The sequence below is a fragment of the Gorilla gorilla genome, chromosome 13 (assembly GCF_029281585.2).
Source record: "Gorilla gorilla gorilla isolate KB3781 chromosome 13, NHGRI_mGorGor1-v2.1_pri, whole genome shotgun sequence".
Classification (NCBI taxonomy): domain Eukaryota; kingdom Metazoa; phylum Chordata; class Mammalia; order Primates; family Hominidae; genus Gorilla; species Gorilla gorilla.
Window position 1 is genome coordinate 73794322 of NC_073237.2, and position 24912 is coordinate 73819233.

Consider the following 24912-nt stretch of genomic DNA (forward strand, 5'->3'; position numbering starts at 1 on the left):
AATATCGGTCTTGCCTATGGTTCTATCGTCAGTGCTCGTCTTGGTATTAGGTTGGTGCAAAAGTAACCGTGGTTTTTGCCATACTTTAAAAAAAGTGGCAAAACCCACAATTACTTTTGCACTAAATGAATAGAATCTTTTCCAAGAAGACAGAAAAATAAGATATTTGATAAAACTCTCCCATAAAATTTCTCCAGTAAAATTTTCTATTAAAAAACTTTTAGGCCGGGCATGGTGGCTAACGCCTATAATCCATCCCAGCACTTTGGGAGGCTGAGGCGAGATCACTTGAGGTCAGGAGTTCGAGACCAGCCTGGCCAACATGGTGAAACCCCATCTCCATTAAAAAAATACAAAAATTAGCTGGGCGTGGTGGTGCATGCATAGACAGGAGAATCGCTTGAACCTGGGAGGTGGAGGTTGCAGTGAGCAGAGATTATTCCACTGCATTCCAGCCTGGGCAACAGAGCAAGTCTCCATCTCAAAAACAACAACAGAAAAAGCAAAAAACTTTTTTGTCAACATATGCAACCTCTTTCCTTTCATCTATACTAAAACCTGGCTGGTATGTTCCTTAGTCCATTTAGACTTTTTGTGCTAATTTGGCAGTAAGTTATGGGGTTGGGCAAAGAACTCTATTACTTTTAGGGGCTCTATCACCCAAAAAGTTTGGAGCTCACACTAGTATACTTCTGAGTGAGCACTCTTTGTATTCCCCTACCTAGGGAAGAATGGGGTACACTAGACAAATATTTGTCAATTGAATGAACAAATAGAAATCCAATTTATCATTCCAGGTCCAGCTCCAAATCCACTCCCATGAAGACTTCTCTAATCACCAAAGTCTGCGGTGATTTCTGACCCCTCATGTAGTTTATCACGTTATACATTTCTCTCTCCAGTTATAAATTACCTCCTCAGAGCTGGTTTGGGGTACTCCTTTGTATCTATTACAGCACCTGGTATTCTTCCTTAAAGACAGTGCCCTCTGCTCATGAACACATCAGAGAAAACGTAAGACGCAACTTTCCTTCAAATCCAGAAAACCAGAGGATTTACTGGCATATATGTGGAGATTCCCATTGCTCCAGAAACTCAAGTAAAAAGCAGGGAACTAGGGCCAAGCCATTCTTCACAGAGTTCTTAGTAATTCCTGATCTAACCGTGACTGGAAGGCAAAATAGCAGCTGGTTTCTGGGAAAAGAGCCAAGAGGGCGCTGTCCTTTCAGCTGTCTACACTCCAATCAGCTGCTTTAAAGAGTCGTCTTTAGGAGCCCCCAATTAAGGGAAAACACCACGGTAAGTACTAAGTTTGATTGACCAGTTCATTCAATACCATGATCCAGTCATTATTTATTTGTTGAGCACCTATTATGTCTAAATAATAAACCATGAGCTGGAGATATAAACAAGAACACCACTGCCTCTGATCTCAAAGGGTTACAGGACATCAGGGGAGACCGACATGTAAATATTTATTAAGCAATGTAAGAAATATGAAAACATATAAACACTCTACTACAAGCATTCAGAGAGGGAAATAACTTACTCACTTGGAAGGGTCAGGAAATTTTTCAGAGTAATTGATATTAGAGTTCAGTTTTGCAAAATGGTGAGATTTTTACCAGATGTAAAGTAAGGAAACAGTACTCTAGACGATGACGACAACATTGGCAATATTAATAATAGCATGGCTGGAACAAGCACTGCTATTAACATCTTTGTTGTTTGAATTTATTCATCAAGTTATTAGGTCATTCAGTAAAATAAAGACCCTGGAAGAAAAAGCCACAGAACGGAGAATTTTTGAATAGGGGGAAGGAGAATGGCAAGGCCCCTCTGCTGGGATTCTGAGCATCCCTGTAAGGGATAATGGGCCGTTCCTGCTACACAGAGGGTAGTAAATGAAGACTGAACCCGGCCCAGTGGATTTATTCTGAGCAGTAACTTTTTTCCAGTTCCCACAAAGGGAGTATGAAAGCTCATTGTGACTTTGTCAGTAAACAATTTGATAGTCATACAGAAAACAGGGCTGAGTAGAGGCAAATGCCAGTTTTGTAATTTAGGATAAGCATGTGCCAGCCCCGGGGAGCCTGCCATGATCTGCTTCCGGGAATGGCTTGGTCAAGTACAGATGCATTGGGAGGGTGTGCTGGGCAGTGCGCTGACATGCCGTCGGGCCTCCTTCAATCTATGGCATTTCTCCTAGTGAGACGTCCCTTCCGTTCTCCATCACACCAAGTTACATTGAGGTTTAAGATTATAGGTGTCCCTCTCCCAGGATGAGGTGGCTAGTGACAGGAATAATGACAATTAAATTTTAAAATCTAGCAAAACAAAAAATTGCTAACTATAGAGTATGCACTGACATCATAAAGTATCTCAGTTTTAAAAGCAAGGTAACAATATTTCCTTTTTCAATTAAAAGTCAGCGATCTGTATGTATAATTAGCTTGATTTAGCCATTCCACAATGCATACATACTTTAAAACATCATTTGTACACCATATATGTGATTTTTGTTTCTCAACTACAATAAATTAATAATAATAACAAAAGCCAGCTATAAACAGTCATGAATGTCCTTGTTTGAGGGCCTTTTCACAACTCTCTGGTTAAAAATGTATTGGAAGCCCAGATTTGATTCTGATAGTGCAGTTAAAGGAGAGAGGAAAGCCAAAGTACACCCCTTTTCTTCCGTGCAATTCGCACCAGTAATTTTTTTCCCAAACCAGCTATTTTTAAAGACAGTCATGTCCCTAATTTGACAATAGAGTTCAAGAAAGAGCTTTCATCAGTAAAGACAATTTTTTAAACCATTTTTTCTTGTGAAACTGTGAGAGCAATTTATTTCTCCTTTAACTGCTACCTGGCGTACACAGGTATGAATGAGTATTCTCCTTGACACAGGTGGGAAACTTGTAGTCTCCAATCTTTCCTGCACAGGCCCAAAAGATACAAACTCTCTAATGTGTGTCACATGGCACCCCGGCATTGGCAAAACCATACTCGGTCAGTTTCCTTTAAGAAACTCAGGGTAGACCAGCGAGCAAGATGAGGAATGAGAGTGTGAAAAACAGATTAGGGCCGGACGCAGTGGCTCACGCCTGTAATCCCAGTACTTTGGGAGGCCGATGTGGGCGGATCATCTGAGGTCAGGAGTTCGAGACCAGCCTGGCCAACATGGCAAAACCCTGTCTCTACTAAAAATACAAAAATTAGCAGGGCATGGTGGCGTGTGCTTGTAATCCCAGCTACTGGGGAGGCTGAAGCAGGAGAATCGCTTGAACCCGGGAGGCGGAGGTTGCAGTGCGCCAAGATCGCGCCATTGCACTCCAGCCCAGGCAACAACAGTGAAACTCCATCTCAAAAACAAAACAAAACAAAAAACAGATTAGGAGTGAAAAAAATGATAGACACAGGAGGCGGATAAGGAAAGGGTCGTCCGAGAATCTCCGACGTGCCTGCGCACTGGGAAAAAAGAAGGTGGAGCTACAGGAAGTTCGCGCCTTGTGCAGGGGGAGGAGCGTGGGCTCTTCAGCTCGTGTGTGGTGGCCTGGTATTCAATCTGTGAGGTGGGAGACCTTGGCAGGAACCCCTCTTGCTTTGCTGAGAGGTTTTGTTGTTGTTGTTGTTGTTTTGTTTTCTTTTTTCCTTTTGCCCAATAAATTCCATTCCCCTCACCCTTCAATGTGTCTGCGTGCCTAACTTTTCCTGGTCGTGACACAAAAACCCAGATTTAGCTGAACTAAGGAGCAAAAAGATCTAGTGTTCTTTGGCTAGGAAAGAGAAGTGAAAGAAAGAATCTTTTACTCAAGATTAATCAGACACTAACATCAGCGTTCACAGATATAAACCTCATTTACGCTAATAGAACACACGTTATTTGAATAAAGCTCTCTGACCTTATATGTTTTAGGAAAGAAGAGTTCCAGTATTTTCATATTGGGGAAACAATGCATATTTGTGTAACAATAGAAATTCTATTCTTTCTACTCTGCATAGAAAGAGACATCATTTGCAGGAGTAGGTAGCTCTCCTGAAACAGGAAATGCAATGAAAATCAAGTGAGTTTAGGAAGAGCAGTAAAATAATTTCCTAATTAGTCATTAAACCCTAGTAGCTCACCAAAGTGGCCTACTGGAGAAAGAATACATAAGCTACCTTGTTGTCTGGGACAACATAGGTCCGGGGCAGTGGGCAGTCCCATCTGACGGAAGCTCACTTGTGCTGGGCTCCTAGTTGGAAGGGTTTCATTCATTGGATGATACTGTTTGTCTCTTAAGCCCTCCACTCTTGGTAACGATGTTTTACTTCAATGCTTTCCAGGGCCACCAATGGGTCTGCTTTTTCCTAGTGACTCATCTATCAGGGGATGCAAACTGATAGCCAATTAAACCTAATCTCCAGACAGACTGTGCTCAGTCCTGCATCGTGTTTTACAATTATTTGATTCTGAGCATTTTTCAACAGGCCCCATTCTCTCTGGCTTGCCTTAGTCACCATTGGTCCTCATTGTCCTCACACATACGTCTTCCCTGCCTGGTCCTGTTTATATCTGAAACTGGCCTTTTGCACCATGAATGATATTGCCAGAATGAATAAATGAGTACTGTGTTTGATTGCTGACTGCCGTAAAGCTTGAATTATGCTCATAGCCTTTATATTTCACTGAGGTTCAAGTTTCCATCTTTTAAAAAGACACTGGAATCACTATCCATGAATTCAGAGGTGAATTCTCTGAAACTCCTCCACACTATAGACTAAATTCTTTTCCCAAGATGAACAAAACAAATAGTAATAACTTGTTCACCATTTTCTGACCCCATAGCAAATGCAACTACCAATGGGTTTCAATGAATGGTGTAAAACAGAATCCTACAATTATTTAACCAACCAATTCTGTGCCTTACATGGATGTTATTCTGTCAACTAGAATATTACCCACTAGCCCTCCCGACCCACCCCTGGGAGAGACCTGGTTTGTAACATCAGATCTCTGGGTCATTCTCTCCAGCCTGTAGCATTCTTCTCTCTCCTCCTCTCCAGCATAGACCATGGCTTTTCCACACTTCACTTACAAAGCAACCTTGTTCCTCATGGGATTCGCCTTTCCTTTTTTCTCCTTTATTACCTTTGTATTTATGGGTTTTTTTTTCCTTCACACTCAAACTACACCCACAACTTTCCCAATTTAAGAAACTTTATCAGGGCCGGCCTCATGGGCATGTGATCTGTGCAATTGCACAGGGCTTCATGCTTTGAAGGGCCCTGTGCTTTGTTTAATGCTCTGCTGTTACTGTCTTGAAATTCTCTATAACTTTTGCCCAAGGACCCTGCATTTTCATTTTGCACTGGCCCCACAAAGTATGTAGCCTGTACTGTACACATTTAATCTGCCACCCAACTCATAAATGCCCTAGATTACATTTCCTTGCTGCCAACTCTTTATTGTCTTCATTAAAGTAGGGCAAACATCTGGTACCCTACTTTACCAGGCTTCCAACAAATTAGTGGCTCCCAAAGTTTGGCCCACAAAGCTCTTCACACAGTTGGCTGGCTCAAAATGATGACTGCTGCATGGGTGTACTCATATTCTTCTTTCATGAACAATTATGTTTATATTAAAACCAGAGATCATCTCCTACTGTTCCAAAACCAATGCCCTTTCTCTTAGCATTGTGATAGCTTTTGTGTGTGAAATGTTTGGTCTGATGGCTGTAAATGCCTAAGAGCCACTGATGTAAACCCCCCAACCACACTTACTTGTTTTATCTGGCATCAAGGGTCAGGAGGAGCTCAAGTTCCAGGGTAAGCCTGGAACTTTGAATAAAGCTTTAGAATAAAGCTCTCTGACCTTACACGTTTTAGGAATGAAGAGTTCCAACATTTTCAAATTGGGAAAACAATGCATATTTGTGTAACAATAGAAATTCTATTCTTTCTACTCTACGTAGAAAGAGACATCATTTGCACGAGTAGGTAGCTCTCCTGAAACAGGAAATGGAATGAAAATCAAGTGAGTTTAGGAAGAGCATTCTTAAACTGAGAAGAGTTAAGAATCAGAAATTCTTAAACTGAGAAGAGGAACCCAAGGGCAACCAGCAATGTGTCAGGGGAGTCAAAACCTCTGAGAGGCCGGGCACGGTGGCTCACGCCTGTAATCCCAGCACTTTGGGAGGCCGAGGCGGGCAGATCACGAGGTCAGGAGATTGAGACCATCCTGGCTAACATGGTGAAACCCCGTCTCCACTAAAAATACAAAAAATAATTAGCCAGGAGTGGTGGCGGGAGGCTGAGGCGGGAGAATGGTGTGAACCTGGGAGGTGGAGCTTGCAGTGAGCCAAGATTGCACCACTGCACTCCAGCCTGGGAGATAGAGTATGACTCCATCTCAAAAAAAAAAAAAAAAACACCTCTAAGAAAAGTCTAGAGAGTCACTATCACTCATTGCAATTAATCTGGAACATTACTTTTAATATGGTAATAAATATTTTACAGCATAATGTAAAATTCCCACAAATTTTTGTAAATATAAGACTTCAGAGCTATTTCGGCTGAGATGCCATTGCTTGAGCTCCTGCCCAGGTGTTCCTCTTTCATCCTTCTCTGCTGCTAAAAACACTTCAGTCAACAAATTTGCAATGCTCTGTTCTGCTACACCCAAAACCACAGCCAAATAAGACAAGGTCTCATAGACTGACAGTCCTGTGCTTTGTATTTAGAGAAAATCAACTATCTGGTAGAGATGGAGGTTTCCAGAACCTATAAAAATGTCAAGCATCAAAGGCTGAAGTTTAGTCTCTCTCACTTTGGTAAAGCCCTAAGTGGAAGTCTGAAGTCAGCAGAGTAGGGTGGGATTCAGTGTTGGTCACGTTCCTTACACACGCTGTCACTAATCCTCTAAGTGAAAGTGGCCACATAAGCAATGGACAGGCTGGTCACTCAAGTCCACATTTCCATGGATACTGTCTGAAAACACAGTAAGATAAATTCCTCTGGCTGGCTTCTCATTGTTAAGCACCTGGTAATCCTGACCATCCACCTTTCAGTCCTTACCAAGGAAGCAGAATGACATGGAAGCAAAATCACATAATCCAGAGCCCAGAGGCCTGAGATCAAGTCATGGCTCCACCATTGGCTCACTGTATCTCGGTTTCTGCACATGTAGAACAGAAACAATACCTGACCACCTACGGGGTTGTTGCAAGGACCAAACTAGACAGAAGCACTACGTAAACCCCGAAGATGCTACCAATGATTCTATCATTCTTTCTGCTTTGCTCACTGATTCAGCATCCCCCAACATTCCAGTCCTCTGGTGGATGAAGCAAAAATACATCTTTGAGTTTCCACTTTTTCTTACCACCCTCGTGCCATCTCACAGAAATTCATTCAACATTTCATGAGCAAATGCTTCACCTTTCAAACACTGATAAAATTTACCTCCGAATAGCAGACTCTTTGCCTTCATGTTCTAGACACTTGGTTTAAATGTCACTGTAACTTGGTATTTAACCCTCTAAAAAGTATCTAAATACCTCAACATGAACTTCTTCGTTAAAAGATTTAAATCTATAAATCCAGCTGAGCTATGGTGAATGAGGGAAGCAGTGCTTCTTTATTGTCCACACATTTGTCAAAGTTTCTGTGGGAAAGAGCTCATCCTGGACCTCAGGTCTTGACCAGAGATGACCAATCCTTGGGTGGAAAGATGCAAACATGGGCTCTTTACTTCAGCCCGTAAGTGCTTGGAATAAGATTTCTATACAGAGATGACATCGCAGCCACCCCGGTGATGGGGTTCAGGATGTGCTATCCTACAATATGGCACATTAGCATTTGAGAAAATGACAGAGGCAGGAAGGTCACTCTCACCTTCCTCCCACTTTTCTCCCCCAAACAGGTCATACAATCCAAGAAAGATTTCCTGACCCTCCTCTAAACCAGGTCATAAGACTTTCATGTGAAAGGATAAAGAAAATGTGGTTCATTAACACAGTGAAATACTACTCAGTCTTTAAAAAGAAGGAAATCCTGTCATCTGTGACAACATGGATGAGCCAGGAGGACCTTATGTTAAGTGAAATAAGCCAGGCACAGAAAGAGATATAGCCGACAAAGACCTATCCAACTACAAAGGTGACCAGTATTATAGGCCAGAAACTGCACTGAGCTGAAAGCCAAAGAACTTTAGTTCTAGTACTGAATCTTTTCTAGTTAGCAAGTTTCTCCCCTTAGTCTCAGTTACCTCAGCTTGAAATTATGAAGTTGAATTCTATGATTTCTAAATTCCTTTCGAGTTCTAAGATCCTATTATAAGCAGCATTATTTTTCCACTCCAAAACAAAACTAGATAAGAGACTATCCATTGGCAGAGGGTAATTCCTGATAAGTTTCATATATTCTGTTGAGAGATATCTCCCTTTCCTGTTAATGGAGGGAAAAAACTCAAACAATGAAGTGGTTCAGGAAATGTTTACCAGAGCAAGATGGACTAGATTCTTCAGTGGGCGGCCGTGAAATGAAACAGAAACATTTTAAGTGCTTTATTACTCTAGCAGAAGGAAGAAAACTATTCTGTCCTTTTAAAGCCTTGACCCAGGAGACATTATCAGCAATTAAAAGTTATTGTTTTCCAAAAGGGAAAGAAAAAAGCCATCTCCTACCAAAAAATAAATTCTAAGAAGGTTATGTTTCCAGTTACTAGGAAAAGAAGCCTCATTCTTACTCCTTCTTTCTCATCTTTTAAGTGTAAGTATTTCCAAATCTCCTTAAAGTCAAGCAACATTTCTCCCTACAAACTCATTAAGTTGGTTGTTATTTTTGGAATTAGTTAATGAATATTTTCCTACGATTATACAAAACCAGAATCTCACCCTCTTGGATTCTTCTTAATATGCATAGCCCTCTCTTTTCAGGAGGTGAATGGCCATTATCACTAAAAGAAGTAAAAGGAATATTAAAACTGAAATCTGTTTTTAGATGCTATGTCTCATGCATACTGGTAATGCTCAGTGCAACTTATCAAAGGCTCAGAAGGGAATTCTTTCAGAATGCTGCCACCAAATGGGTTGTAAAGGGTTTCCTTATTTGGGGTTCCTGGGGAAGCAGTTTTATGGATTGTTGTGAAAGGGAAAAAAGGTGTAAGCCTCAACATCTTCAACCTCCTTAAGCTTTCTGTTATGAGCGGAATGTTTATGTCCCTCCCAAAGGTCATGTGTTGAAGCCCTAACCCATAATGCAATGGTATAAGATGGTGAGGCCTTTGGGAGGTAATTAGGTTTAGATGAGGTCATGAGGGTGCAGACCCCAGGTTGGGATTTCTCTTCTTATAAGAACAGGAAGAGACACCAGAATTTCTCTCTGCCAAGTGGGGACACAGTAAAATGCAGGCAATGCAAGCCAGGGAGAGGGCCCTCAGCAGAACCCAAATATGGTGGCACTCTGATCTCAGACTTCCCAGCCTCTGAAACTATGAGAAATAAACGCTTGTTATTTAAGCCACCTAGTCTATGGTATTCTGTTACAGCAGCCCAAGCTGATTAAGACATTTTTCTCTTCTTATCTGTAAAATAATGGATTTGCACAAAATGATTTGAGATTTTCTGGGAGCTTCAACAGTCTGTAATAATAAATAGAACAGTTACCACAGAATTAGAGTAAGAGAATTTCAAGTTAATCACTGGCTCACACAGACGAGAGATGCCAAGTGACATGCTGAGAAGGCATATGTAAGAAATCAGAATAAGTGATTGCTGATGAATCCTAAAAGAAGAAGCCACCATAAGTCAGTACACAGGAAGAGAGGCTTGATGGAACCACTGTTTGAGTCAGATGATTCAAGTGTGTATGGGAGTTGGAGTGGCTGTAGTAAGGTTCTCAAGGAGGGCATGCTAGCTCTAACATTATATGTGTCCTATGCAGATAACCTTCATCTGCATCTCACACACTTGAACATCGGTGCAATAAAGAAAGGCTGTAATACCAACAAGGTTTCCAAGGGAACCAACTCTAAGAACTTTGCAAACTTCTTTAAGTGCTGAATGTCTTTTTCATATCTACTTGCTGCTCTGTATTTGTTTCTTAGGGCTGGGTGGCTTAACAACAGAAATTTATTTCTCACAGTTCTGAAGGCTAGTAAGTCCAAAATCAAGATTTTGGCCAACAATTTAGTTCCTGGTTAGGGCCTGATTCCTGGCTTGCAGGCACTGGCCTTCTTACTGTGTCCTCACATGGTGGAGAGAGAGAGAAAAAACTCTAGTGTCTTTTCTCATAAGGGTGCTAATCTCATTGGACTGGGACCGCACCCTCCTGACCTCACTTAACCCTAATTACTTCCTAAAGGCCCCATCTCCTAACATCACATTGAGGGTTAAGGCTTCAAAACATCTGAATTTGGGGTAGGGGGAACATTCAGGCCATAATATTCTTCCCCTGGGCTCCCAAAATTCATGTCCATCTTGAATGCAAAGGTGGTGGGGCTCTCACAAAAAGCCTTGGGGGCAAGACCACCCCAGAGCCAAGGGCATGATGCTGCTACCTTAATGGGAACAGAAGGCAGAGTACTGAACCAAAGAAGATTATTCTTAAGCCTTAGCATCTAATCGAATTTTCCTTGCTAGGTTTTGGACTTTCTTGGAACATGTCATCTCTTTTTTCTGATTTCTCCCTTTTAGAATGAGAATATCTATATAACCTATGCCTGCATCATCAATGGATTTTGAATGTGCATAATTTGATTTCACAGGTTCACAGATGGAGAGGAATTTTGCTTCAGGATGAATCGTACCTTGAGTATCACCTATACCTAATTTAGATGGTATTTAGATGAGACTTTGGAGTTAAATCTGGAACGAGTTCTTCCCTGTGAGAGCCCAGTCTCCTGGCTCTCTGGAAAGGCCCACCCCATGTGATTCTCTAAGGGAGAATGAAGTCATGGGCAGAGGCATCCTGGCCTGCAAAAACTAGAATGGCCACCCAACCCTTTGAAACAGATGAGGAACCAGCCCTGCCCCCTGGACCTGTGGTAAGAGTGGCAGCTCTGATGGTCTCCAAATTGCCTTTGGGATTATTCTTCCCTTTTCTTGAAAGATAAAGCATGTTCACAGCCAAATGGCCTCATCATCCTATCCTGACAATGTACGAAGCCCAATATCCTTTTTTTTTTTTTTTTGCTTTTTAATAATTTTTTCTAATTTTGTTACTTTAATTTCCCCATAGCACCTTGGCGATGGCCCAACATCCTTCTTTCAGTCACTCCTGTTTATTTCTGCCCCCTTTAGTCCCAGCTGGCAACATTTCTATTGGTATAATCCCATCCCCATTCCTGGCTTCTGTTGAAATAGCTGATTAAATCCTTCATTCACATCCATACTATCTCCTTATCAAATAGTGTTCAGCCACACCCTTAGCGTTCTTTTCAGAATAATCTTTCTCATTCTTTGCAATATGGATAGCCTAAGAATTTGCCAAATCTTCAAGTTCTGGTTCCTTTTTGCATAGGAATTCCTTCTTAAATTCATTTCTCTCTTCTCCATTTTACTAGAAGCAGTCAGGAAGAACCAAGGTACTCCTTCAATACTTTGCTTAGACATTTCCTCAGCTAAATATCAACTTCACTGCCTGCACTGGAACACAAACACAATGCAATCTAGTGCTCTGTCACTTTATAATAAAGTAGCAGTTTCCTCCAGTTTCTAATAACCTGTTTCTCATTTCCTTCTGAGACCTCACCAGAACCGCTTTTAATGTCCATATTTCTACCAACATTCCAATCATAATTACTTAAGTACTCTACAAAGATGGTGGTTTTCTCTCCAGCTCTCTCCTTTCTTTCTAAGCCCTCACCAAAATTGCCTTTAACATCCATATTTCTAGCACACACCTCAAAACTCTTCCATCCTCTACCCATTATCCAGTTTCAAAGCCACTTCCACATTTTTAGATATTTGCTTATGGCAGCACACCACCCTTGGTACCAAAGTAAAATACTCCTAACAAAATACCAGTCTAGGTGGCTTAGACAATAGAAATTTATTTCCCACAGTTTGGAGGCTGAGAAGTCCAAGATCAAGGTGCTGGTTGATTTGATTCCTGGTGAGAAAACACATCCTGATTTTTCAGGCAGCCATCATGCCTTATTGCTGTATCCTCTGTTGGGGTTCAGAAAAAAATCCTCAAAATATGGCACTTTGGCATGCTGAGCGCTTTGAACAAATGAAATTTAAAAGCCTCAGAATCAAAGTCTCTCTCTGATCTTCTCCTGATCCAGCCCGCCACCACCTCTTTCCTTTTTGAAATGCAGGGAGGTTCATGTATCTGACCAAGGGAAGATTTTCCAAAAGGATTGCAATTGTCTTGATCCACCTCTTTAGGAAGCTCATCAAACAACCAGGGAAGATTAATCACTGCAGAAGATATTAAAAGTCAACACCACACCCAGACTGGCTACTACCTATTCTTCTGGAGGCTGCTCCAAAACAACTTTTATTACCTGAGAGGCTTTATCTGAATAATAACACAAACTTTGTTTACAGTTTAGTTCCACCCCTCACCGTCCCAGAGGAACTTTGTCCTAAGCTGTTGTCTGTTCTTTGGGTTCATTTATTTCCCCTAAAAATCATGTATTCTTCCTCTAAAATTACCTACATCCCCCACCTCCCTCTCCCCTATAGAGTAGTTAAACTTTAGCCTTCTGGTCCTTTTGAGTTTCCTATTTTGTGTGGCTCCTGTGTGCTTGCACATTAACAAATATGTTTGCTTTTTCTCTTATTAATCTGTCTACTGTCAGTTTGTTTTACAGAATCAAATTATTAAATCTTCATGGGGTGGAAAGTTCCTTCTGCCCCTACATCTTAAATGTTGAAGAGACAGAGAGCAAAATCTCTGTTGCCTCTTTTTATAAGGGCACTAATTCCACTGGACCATGGCCTCATCTCCATGACTTCATCTAACCTATTTACCTCCTAAAGGCCCCACTTCCAAATATCATCACATTGAGAATTAGAGTTTTAACATATAAATTTTAAGAGAGATACAGACTTTTATTCCATAATATGCGTCTCTACACTCACAAACTTAAAGCTAAATAAGCCATTTATATATTAATGCCAATATCTATGAGTTTGATCAAATGATAGCAACCAAATAAGCTATTTCTGATACATATTTCTGTTATAATATTACAGACTAGAACAGAGAAGAACAAGAATCACCTATTGCAAATATTTGTAAGATGTAAGAAGACTGGATCTTGCTTATAATGGGACAGAGAGGATTAACAAATGAATGTCAGCAACTTTTCCTGTCTCATTTGTGTGAAAGGGGACTCTGGTTTCACTCCTTAAGTTTTTCTCCTCCCTTGCACTTCAAAGATGATTTTGTCCTTGCCAAATTGGGGTTTTAATAATGCAGAATGAATAGGAAAGGAGGAGGGGTAGAAAGATAGGAAGTAAGTAGGTAAGGACACACTCTGAGACAGATCTAGTCTGAGCTTCATTCTAGTCACATTTGTTTTACATTACCTTATTCTCAAGTGGTTTTAAGGCAGCTAGAAGACTGGTAGCCAAGATAGTGGCTATCAAAAACTAAGAAGGGTTGGAGATTTTACCTTACTTGCAAGCTCCCATGTTAGCATGGTATAGATGCTGGTAGAAGGCATGAGACAGAGGGCTTTATTATTCATTGCATAGAAAGTAACATATTTGCATCAGTTCTCCTGCTCCAGCATCCCAAGGGAGCTACATGGGCAGGCTCAGATGGATGCCTGAATGCTCAATGGTTGTGTTACAGGAGAGGAACTCTGAACATAGGAAACTAAATCTTTTATAGTGGGCAGTAAGCATGTCTGTCCTTTACTCTGGAGAAAGACATTGTCTCTGTCTTCCAAGACTGTTTGCTATCCCAACATCTTTGAAAGGAGAGTCCCTAAGAAGAACATTTAGAGCCTCACTTGCAAGACACAAGAAACATGAGATGCCCATAAGGAATTACCTCCCAACAATAGCCATGAAGGTGGAAAGCAGAGAGTTCAGACAATAGCTTTAAATCTCCTCCCTTTGTATTGTCCCCTTTCCAGCCTTTTTCTTACACATATGATCATCAGAGAAAAACAAAGAAGCAAAGCCAAGGCAATGTAAATAACTCATTTTTCTGCTGTTGGTGGGTTTGAGTAACTTCCCATTCTCGCACCCACCATACCCTGATGCTGAAGTTAAAAATGGAAGAGGCTATTCTGAGTGAGCCAAATAACATTTAGCTTTTGGGTTTCTACACTGACTTACCATCGTGGACACAAATACACTCTGAGTGCTCTCATGATCTAGAAGTTCCTAAACTTCAGTTGCCCCCAAAATGTAAAGTACTAAGACCCAAAAGCAATGCACAATTTAAGAAGCATTAACATCAAAGAAACTAGACAGGAAATAATAATATTGTCACTAATAACAACAATATTGATAAAATAGTTATTATTGAGTGGTTATAATATACTAGAAACTATGCTAAAGATCTACATCTATTATTTGGTTTTACAAATAAGGAAATAAATGTAGTCCCAAAGAAATTAAGTTACTCATCAAGGGTCAAACAGTGAGTAGCAGCTGGAAAGTAGACACCAAAAACTAAGCTCTAACCCAATCCACTATTTTGCCTCTGACAAGAAAGAAAAAGTAAGATCACACCCACTCAAAGAACTAAAATCAAAGTCCTCACCAAACATTAAAGCTACAAGGTAGCCAAGGTGCCACAGGCATGGGAAAAGTTCTCCTCTAAGATCCTTTTCCAGACATCATTCCTACCAAGCCTGCAGGGAAAGTAGCTCCAAACTTAATCTGTATCTTGTCAGGCCAAACCCTTCTCTCAGGGCTCTCATGCTCTGTGAGTCTACAATCAGGCAAAACGTTTAAATAAGTAAATAAAAACAAAAAGCAAATACTAAAACCTAAAATGTAAACAAAGACACAAGAGCAAAAGAAAGACAAAGTTCACTCCTGCTCAGTATCACTAATCATCAAAAGAATGCAAATCAAAACCACAGTGAGATATCACCTCATACCTGTTACAATGGCTATTATTTAAAAAAAAAAAAAGATAAGTATTGATGAGGATGTAGAGAAAAGGGAAATCTGGTACACTGTTCATGGGAATGTAAATTTGTATAGTCTTTGTGGAAAACAGTATGGAGGTTTCTCAAAATATTAAAAAATATTGGACTTGGCAGTTTAAAAATTTAAAAATAGAACAAGTATAAGATCCAGAAATCCAACTTCTGGGTATTTATCCAAAGGAAATGAAAGCAGGATCTGAATGAGATCCCTGCACTCCATGTATAATGCTCCCATTGCCGCGTTATTCCTAATAGCCAAGTTATGGATAAATGTCCATTGAGAGATGAATGGATAAAGAAAATGTGACATAAACATACATGGAATATTATTCAGCCTTTAAAAAGAAGGAAATCCTGCCATTTTGCACAACTGGATGGACTTGGAGAACGTTATGCTAAGTGAAATAAGCCAGACAGAGAAAGACACTCATTCCATTGGACCAGGGCCCCATCTCCATGACGTCATCTAACCTATTTACCTCCTAAAGGCCCCACCTCCAAATACTATCACATTGAGAATTAGAGTTTTAACATATAAATTTTAAGAGAGACACAAAACTTTTATTCCATAATATGCTTCTCTACACTCACAAACTTAACGCTAAATTTGTGATCACACTTAGATGTAGAATCTAAAAGAGTTCAAACTCTTGGAAGCAGAGAGTAGAATGGCAGTTGCCAGGGGGTAGGACAATGGGGAAATAAAGAAATGACAGTTAAAGGATATGAAGTTTCAGTTATGCAAGATAAATTCTGGAAACTATACGGCATGGTGCCTATAACTAACAATAATACATTGTATCCTTAAAATTTGCTAACAGCGTAGATCTTAAGTGTGTTATCTCTAATAATAACAAAAGGGACAGGAGGAAACTTGGGGAGGTGAAGAATGTTTTTGGCCTTGATGGTGATAATGGTTACACAGGTATCTACTTTTCTCCAAACTTGTTAAGTTGTATTTGTTAAATATGTACAGCTTTCTATGAGTCAATCATACATGTCAATCAATAAAGTGGTTTTTAAAAAGACCCATTTATTCATGAGCTAATTTTGTGGAACATGAACTGATGCAGGAAAATCCCACCATAATGTGCAATGTGCTAATGATTTACCACTAAGTGGCTCCCACTACTTTCTCTCCTCTTCCTTGCCAAAGTTTTAATCCTGTTGGAAATGAGAGGAACATGTTCGTTAAGGATTAGCAGCTGTTTCTCCCAAATATAAGGGAAGAAACAGCAGCTAGTAGTGTAGTTAGTCAGAGTGGCAGAGAGGTTACCACTATACTTCTTGTTTGGAAATAGAATGTATTAGTCAGAATATGCTGGGCTCTGTTGCAGTAACAAATAATTTCCAAGATCTCAGTGATTTAACACAATTAAAACTTATTTTTCCCTCCTGCACATGGAGTTCAATGCACATGTTCATGGTTGGCCAGCTTTCCTCCATGCAGTGATTCAGAGCACAGGCATTTTTCTCTTGTAGCTCTGCCTTCTCTAACCAAAGTCCTCAAAGATGACTCTAGACAGAGACAAAGAGGATTGTGAATAGGAGATTTATTATAGGCCAGTCCCAGAAATGGTACATATCACTTCCACCCACATCCCAGTGACCAAAACTAGACACATACTCCTTCCATCTCATTGTCTCTGCCACACAGGGTCAGCCTAACCACCCTGGATCCTCAAGTTTTTGGGGTATCTGACAATACCCCATTTTAGTGTTTTCAGTGTTTTCCCAATAAATCCTGGGGCCCCATGCTGCATAATTTTGCCACTGTATTAATTCAAATAAGCACAGTGAGGCAATGAACATGTACTTAATTCTCCAATCCTTTCTCAGTCTATGAAACGCCAACAGGGAGATGGATTCTTTGTTTTCACAATGCATCCTCAAAATATTCTCTTTATCCCTGACCCTCCTAATATCTTCCACACAGAGAGAAAATGCTCCCCGAAACTCTCCTAGTCTCAACACTCCCTCCAAAAAAGCTCCCTGCCATACAGTCTCATGGCTGTTCTGCCTTCCCTCTTCCCCACTTCAGCTGTGTATTATATTAATAGACCAACTTGGCCTCCTCAGTTCATTAGCATTCTCTCTGCATCATCCACTGCCTAGATTCTCCCCATGAAGAGCCCACGGGCTGACCCAGTGAGAAAGAATCTTTTCCTCAAAGAAATCATCAGGGGTGGTAGATTGCAAATACTCCCACAGTCGTAATTTACTGTAAATGCCAAACGTATTTAAGGCAGTACAAGCCAGCTTGCCTCCTAAAGGGTTATGAACTTGGAAAGACCAGGGGGTTTAAAAGTCTAATTTCACTGAAAATCCACTTATGTTTGTCAGTCTTGCTTTTCTCTTTACCCACAGTTCTTGGCACAGAGAGAAAGTTCCCCATTGCCTGTGGAATCAAGGCACATGGTTTAGTTGTTGAAACAAATGTAACAGCAGCACTGTCATGGAGCTTTTACACAGGAAGAAATGTAACTAACCAGCCACTTGATTCCTTCAATCTCCAAATTAGCCATCAATTTCTCAGAGAAGAGACTCTCCTTCCTAGTGCCTCCCAGAAATTATCCCAAATTGGGGTTTCAGGAGACAATGCTTTTTTTTTTAGCCACTAAAGGTAAACCAATAGTCAGGGACATTTATTTACAATATGGAATATCAGAAACACCTTCTTTCTTCTGATCAGGTCAGTGCCACCTATTTGGCAAGGTCCTGAGGAGTTCCCATCACCTCCGGGAAAACTTGTTCAAGCCCAGACTGCAGGAAACAGCACTTTCGGCTCTCCCCTTACCCAACATTCAGCATGTACTTCCTTCTGCTGCAGATCACCAAGGAGATGGGAACCTCCATCAGAGCAGAATGACCAAGCAGGGTCCAAACTTACACTCCTCCCCACCCAAGACCAAAAGCTTTCCGTCTTTTCATCAACATGTTTATCATCATACACATTTCTGTACTTAGACCATCCCAACCCACTGCTGGTGGTTGAAAATGAAATACACACACACACACACACACACACACACACACACACACACACACACGTTTAAATAATCAGTGAAGAATTTTACCATATCCAACGCTTCACTTTGCATGCGAACCTTCCAAGTCCAACAGAATCATCAGTTCTTTTGGTTTTTGTTTTTTTTTTGGTTTTTGGGGGCTTTTTGGAGAAATCCCAAAGTAGATAACATAGAGTCAAAGGGAAAAAGCAAGATTTTTGTTGTTGTTGTTGTTGTTGCATTATGATCACTGAAATACTTCATATCTTGGTCTTCACCCACAGTTCATGCTCCACACGTAGGGTTTGTCTGAAATCTCAGAGTTCTTTGCAATAGGACAGGATGAGGAATGCCCAATCTATTGCATTTATGTTGGGATATAAGTAAAGCATGAGAGGCCTTGTCAACCCAGACACTGGCTACCATAGCACACATTGTGCAGTATTCACAGAATGGTAAAGCAAAATGGAAACCTAAAATTCATTCAAGAGATCAAGGACATCAACATTATTGACTATTTGGAAGTGGCTGGTTCATGAAGATTACTCTTTCCAACTTCACATTGCTTAGGCGTGACCCTACCCATGGGTAGAACCATTGGTGATACTCAAAAGATTTGGCAATGCAAATGGCATGGCATGGGCACTGACTAATCAGAACGGATACTGTTCCACTGTAATGGCTGGAACGAAGCCAAGGAAGCTAACTGCTGTGCAAGGCACTACTTATTATGTGCTGAGTAGAGGGAGGTCAGGAGTACCACCAGAAGCAAGGCTCTGATGGCTAAGTCGGCAGCAGGAAGATGGGGGCACTCAGGGGCAGTGGGTATTTACCAAGAGACATAGGAATATTTCAGTATTACCCACAAGGTACAGGCATGCTGATGCTCCGCAGGTGATTACAAGCTTTGGAAACCGCTCTTTCCTAAGCACAGAAACAGGACCTCTTAGCAGTAAAGTTTTTATTTACTCTACGTCATAATTCCTGCCTCTGTCACTAACATCACTATCCAAAGAAAAGCATCAAAAAGGCTTCATCCTTATCCTGAGTCCATGCCTTGATGAAACAATAACTCCACCTCCAGCTCTCTGTGTTAGGGCAAAGTCCCTTCTCCAAATGTGTTAGATAAAGATGTTAAATCCCTCTAGCCACAATTTTTATTTTATTTTTTTTTTTTTTTGAGGCAGAGTCTCACTCTGTCGCCCAGGCTGGAGTGTGGTGGCACGATCTTGGCTCACTGCAAGCTCCACCTCCCGGGTTCACGCCATTCTCCTGCTTCAGCCTCCTGAGTCGCTGGGACTACAGGCACCCACCACCACGCCCGGTTAATTTTTTTGTATTTTTAGTAGAGACAGGGTTTCACCGTGTTAGCCAGGATGGTCTCGATCTCCTGACCTCACAATCCACCCACCTTGGCCTCCCAAACTGTTGGGATTACAGGCGTGAGCCACTGCGCTCGGCCTCTAGCCACAATGTGGTTATAATTGTGAATGGGATATTCACAATTATAAAGATGTAGCAACCTGAAAATGTCTAAAAACAGAACTGTTTGTTGCCTGTCTACCTCCACCCCCTCACCCCACCAAATCCATTCTCCAACCTCTCTCACTCATCTCAGTAAGTGACACTACCAAGGACCCAGTTGCTTGAGCCAAAAACCTGGGAGTCATCCTGATGACATCCTTGCATACTCCTGGGCCATCTACCAATACATCCAATCAACTCTACTTTCAGAACGTATATCAAATCTAACCAATTTGATCAACCCCCTTCACTTTTATGCTAGTCTAAGTCACCATGACAGGCCACCTGGACATTCCATAACATCTCAACTGGTCTTCCTGCCTCCACCATTACCACATGTTATCTGTCCAGCAATCAGAGCTTTCTTTTTAAAAAGACCATCAAATCACTTCTCCACGCCAATCATGACTCTTCTTGGCCTCCCCTAACACTTAAATTAAAATCCAAACTCCTACTTCCCAGCCATGCTGCCTATCACTCTCTCTCTTGCTCAACTCCAAACACAATGCGTTCCTGTTCTTCCTCAAACCCACCAAGCCCATTTCCACCTCAGGCTGTCTCCCCAGCCTAGAATGCCCAGTCACTTCCTGGTACATTGTTCCCTGGGTCTTCATATAGTTTATACCATCTCTTAATCCAGTCTCCCCTCCACTGTCACCCTTCAGAGAATTACTCCTGGCAAAATTAGGCCCACCAGTTCCCAGGTCTCCAGCCTCCACTCTCTAATCTCTTACTCTGCTTTATTCATAGTACTTACCTAACCCAAAGGCATCCTTCATGTCTATTTACTGTTAAATCACAGTAAAGGCACCATAAGAGCAGGGCCTTTGTTTTCTTCCAAGTACCTGAGGCCTAGAATAGGACCTAGCCCACAGAAAGCTCTCAGATATTTGAAGGACTAATTGATTTAAAAAACAACAACAACAACAACAACAACAACAACAAAACCCACTGAAGCATGGTTGCTTTCTGAAAATCTTCTCTCATAGCACACACTCTCTTGACACTGCTTTGCCTTTGTGATTCTTAAAGGATCATTTCATTGTTGAATTAGTATCTTAAAATGTTTTCTCCATGCTACTGAAGCAGGCAAGAAACAAGTGATCTCATAAAGGTAAACTACTTAAGGAGTACAGGTGCTTCTCATGATAGATTTCTAGAATTTCAGATCCAAGGTTTTAGTGATGATCCATTGCTATGGTCTCATTTTACAATAGCTCTCCAGGGTTCGGCGCTGTGCTGTCTACTATGGTACCCAGTAGTTACGTGGAGCCATTGTGTACTTAAAATGTGGATAGTGAATGAATGTAAGATATCTCACTGAAAATTTTCATTGTTGATTATATGCTGGATGATTACATTTGAATATATTTAAATAATATATTTAAGACATATATTAACGATAATTTTACATATTTCATTTTACTTTATTCAAATATGGCTACTGGGAAGTTTAAAATTACATGTGTGGCTCACATTTGCATCTCACATTCTATTTCCATTGGACAGCCCCGGTTTGGAGAGATTACATGACTTGTTCAAAGTTCCACTGAACTGTAAGATACGAGAGCACATACCAGACCCTTGCCTCCACTCAGACGTCAACCCAGCCAGGCATTCCTATAATGAGTTTGTTTTGTTTGTTTGTTTGGAGACAGAGTTTCGCTCTTTTTGCCCAGGCTGGAGTGCAATGGAGCAATCTCAGTTCACTGCAACCTCCGCCTCCTGGGTTCAAGTGATTGTCCCGCCTCAGCCTCCTGAGTAGCTGGGACTACAGGCGCGTGTCATCCAGCTAATTTTGTATTTTTAGTATAGACAAGATTTCAGCATGTTAGCCAGGCTGGTCTCAAACTCCTGATCTCAAGTGATCCACCCTGCTCAGCCTCCCAAAGTGCTGGGATTACAGGTATGAGCCACCATGCCTGGCCTAATGAGTTATTTACCAAGGGCAGCAGTAGGGAACAGTAAGAGCAAGAAATCCCTGGAACCCAGCTCCGCATTTAGTACTGTGTGACATGGGGCAGCTCATTTCATCTTTCTTTAGCTCAGTTTCCTCATCAGTAAAATGGAGAAAGTATAGTGCATACCACAACAACTTGCAAGGATGAAATGAACTGATAGATATAAAACCCTCAGAATGGTGTCTGGCATATAGTCAGCACTACATAATGTTATTGCTATTGTTACTATTAAATGCTCCTATATTTTAAAGTACATTGAATTGAAGCTAGATTTTTAGCTAATGACAAATGTGTCAGTCCATGAGCCATTTTTATGCTACTAGATAATTCTGCAATTAGAAGTACCAGTCAGACTACCAATTCATTTCTGTCCCTGACAAACCTGTTTTGATACACTGGAATTACTGCACATGTAAAGCCTCTTGCTACATAAAAATTCAAACACAGAGAACAAAGAAATATAAAGAAATCTATTTCTACCGTTTGTCACCAAGTCAAACAGCAACTAGATATTATTTCCTCAGTTACACTGGAGGCACACTATGTGTGTGTGCATGCACACACACGTGCATACACACACACAAAGAGTCTATCTGCCTTGAATGATCAAGGTAACTAAGCTTTCCACTATTGTTGAAGAGTTAACATGGAAACTCAGGGCTGGAAGGATTTAGAGATTGCCAAATCCAGCCTTTTCATTTTACTGATGAGGAGCCTCTGTGACTCTGTGACGTGTTGAAGGTCACCATGCACATTAGAAGCCATACTGGGATTTATACCAAAGATTTCTGGCAATTCATCCACAAGGCTTTAGATAACATCCAGCTTTTTCAGGTGATTAAAGTTTAAAAGTATTAAAGGGAAAAGCAATTCATCAAACAGATGATGCAGCAAGTATAATAAGGAATGCTTAGAATTCCGGACAAAATACAGATTAGAAACAATATTTCTAATTAGAGCTCTAGCAAATATCATAATATAATTAACATATTAAGTTTTTCTAATCATCCTAATAATTAGAAACAAATCCATTGCTGGGCGTGGTGGCTCGCGCCTGTAATCCCAGCACCTTGGGAGGCCGAGGCAGGTGGATCACGAGGTCAGGAGTTCGAGACCAGCCTGGCCAGCATGGTGAAACCCTGTCTCTACTAAAAATACAAAAATTAACCGGACATGGTGGTGCACACCTGTAGTCCCAGCTACTCCAGAGGCTGAGGCAGGAGAATTGGTTTGAATGCGGGAGGTGGAGGTTGCAGTGAGCCAAGATCACACCACTGCACTCCAGCCTGGGCAACAGAGGGAGACTCTTGTCTCAAAAAAAAAAAAAAAAAAAAATTCCCTTTCTGTTTGGCCAACATGATTCTCTTTAAATAAAATTTTTAAAAATGACTTTATTTTTTATTTATTTACTTTGAGACAGGGTCTCACTCCTATCACCCAGGCTGGAGTGCAGTGGCACGATCTCAGCTCACTGCAGTCTCCACCTCCCAGGCTCAAGTGACCCTCCCACCTCAGCTTCCCATGTAGCTGGGACCACAGGAGCATGCCACCATGTTCAGTCAATTTTTATACTTTTTGTAGAGATGGAGTTTTGCCACGTTGACCAGGCTGGTCTCAAACTCCTGGACTCAAGCAATCTGCCTGCCTCAGCCTCCCAACGTGCTGTGATTACAGGTGCGAATCACTGCACCCAGCAAAGATGACTTTAAACAGAAATTTCAGATACTCAAAATGAACACTTTAAACACATGAAGATAATTTTTTTGGATAAATTTTTGGTCATTTTCTGGTTTGCACCAAGATAAAATTACATTGTAGATAGAATAGGTTTGATTAGCCTAATGGCAAATTCAAATGGCCATTTAAGTGCTAATTTCAAATTATCTGGTGGTGTGTATGGGTAAGTGTGCATGCAAGTGCACACACACAGAATAAATTGGCTTCACCAGACCATGCCTAATTGATAGACACTATGTTTAGTGTCCAGTCTTATCCTGGTTGGCTTACGTAAAACAAACTAAAACCTCTTTCTCATTTCCTCCACCTGCCCCACCCGTTAATATAGACACAAATTAAATTATTAGGTAAGAGAGAGACTTCATCATTACCCTAAATGAATGGCAATTTGAAGATGGTTAGGGGAAGCTCACGCAGTTTTCTGACACATGAGCTACCTGTAGACCATCTACAACTCCATATCAACAAAGAAAAAGCAGAGAGATATTAAAAGGGATGATTTCGTCGACTTTTAGGCATTTTAGAACAAAGAAGCAGCATTTAAACACAAATACTTGTTTTGAAGGCTGCCAGCTGGTGGAGTTTTTGATAGGCCTATTGTTTATGACTAGTGCTTTATATTTCATTTGCTCTATTTCATATTGTTCGTTAATTCATTTTCTTTTTATTAAGACAGGGTCTCACTCTGTTGCCCAGGCTGCAGTGCAATGGCATGATCACAGCTCACCGCAATCTTGAATCCCTTGCCTCAAGCAATTCTCCCACCTCAGCATCCCAAAGTTCTGGGATTACAGGCATGAGCCACTTTGCCAGGCCTAATTTATTCTTAAATAGCTTAAATGTTTAAATGAAAGAAAAGAAACATGTGTAAACAATATTAGACTGATGAGTTTGAATACAGAACATGCAAATCAGAATATGGACAAGCGTTAAGAAATGACCTCATGTGCACACAGTCTTTGAAATTAACAAAAACAACAAAAAGAAATGAGCTCATATCTCTCACCTCTTGAAACTGAGATCTAATTTTCTTCTTCAAATTTAAGGAACAGCAAAAGAATAAGAAATATTGGTCGTGAGGCAGCTAAAAGAATTTAGAAAGTGTAGAACCCCTTCAACACAAGTTAGACAATGAAGAAACCAGTTGCCATTGTAGATGGGTGTGGGTACAGAATTGAATCACTAAATTAGATGATTAAAAAAATTTTTTTCGGCCAGGCAGGGTGGCTCATGCCTGTAATCCCAGCACTTTGGGAGGCCGAGTCGGGCAGATCACAGAGTCAGGAGATCGAGATCATCCTGGCTAAAATGGTGAAACCTCGTCTCTACTAAAAATACAAAAACATTCATGCCTGTAATCCCAGCACTTTGGGAGGCTGAGGCAGGCAGGTCACGAAGTCAGGAGACTGAGACCATCCTGGCTAACATGGTGAAAACCCCGTCTCTACCAAAAACACACACACACACACAAAAAAAAATAGCCAGGCGTGGTGGTGGGTGCCTGTAGTCCCAGCTGCTTGGGAGGCTGAGGCAGGAGAATGGCGTGAACCCGGGAGGCAGAGCTTACAGTGAG

The 24912-nt window shown here is 41.0% G+C and overlaps 1 protein-coding gene across 1 annotated transcript in view; it reads right to left on the reverse strand.

Moving 5' to 3' along the window:
• The window catches only part of GNA14 (G protein subunit alpha 14), a 226377-nt gene that overhangs the window by 174758 nt on the left and 26707 nt on the right, over window positions 1–24912 (reverse strand). The window lies entirely within an intron of this gene.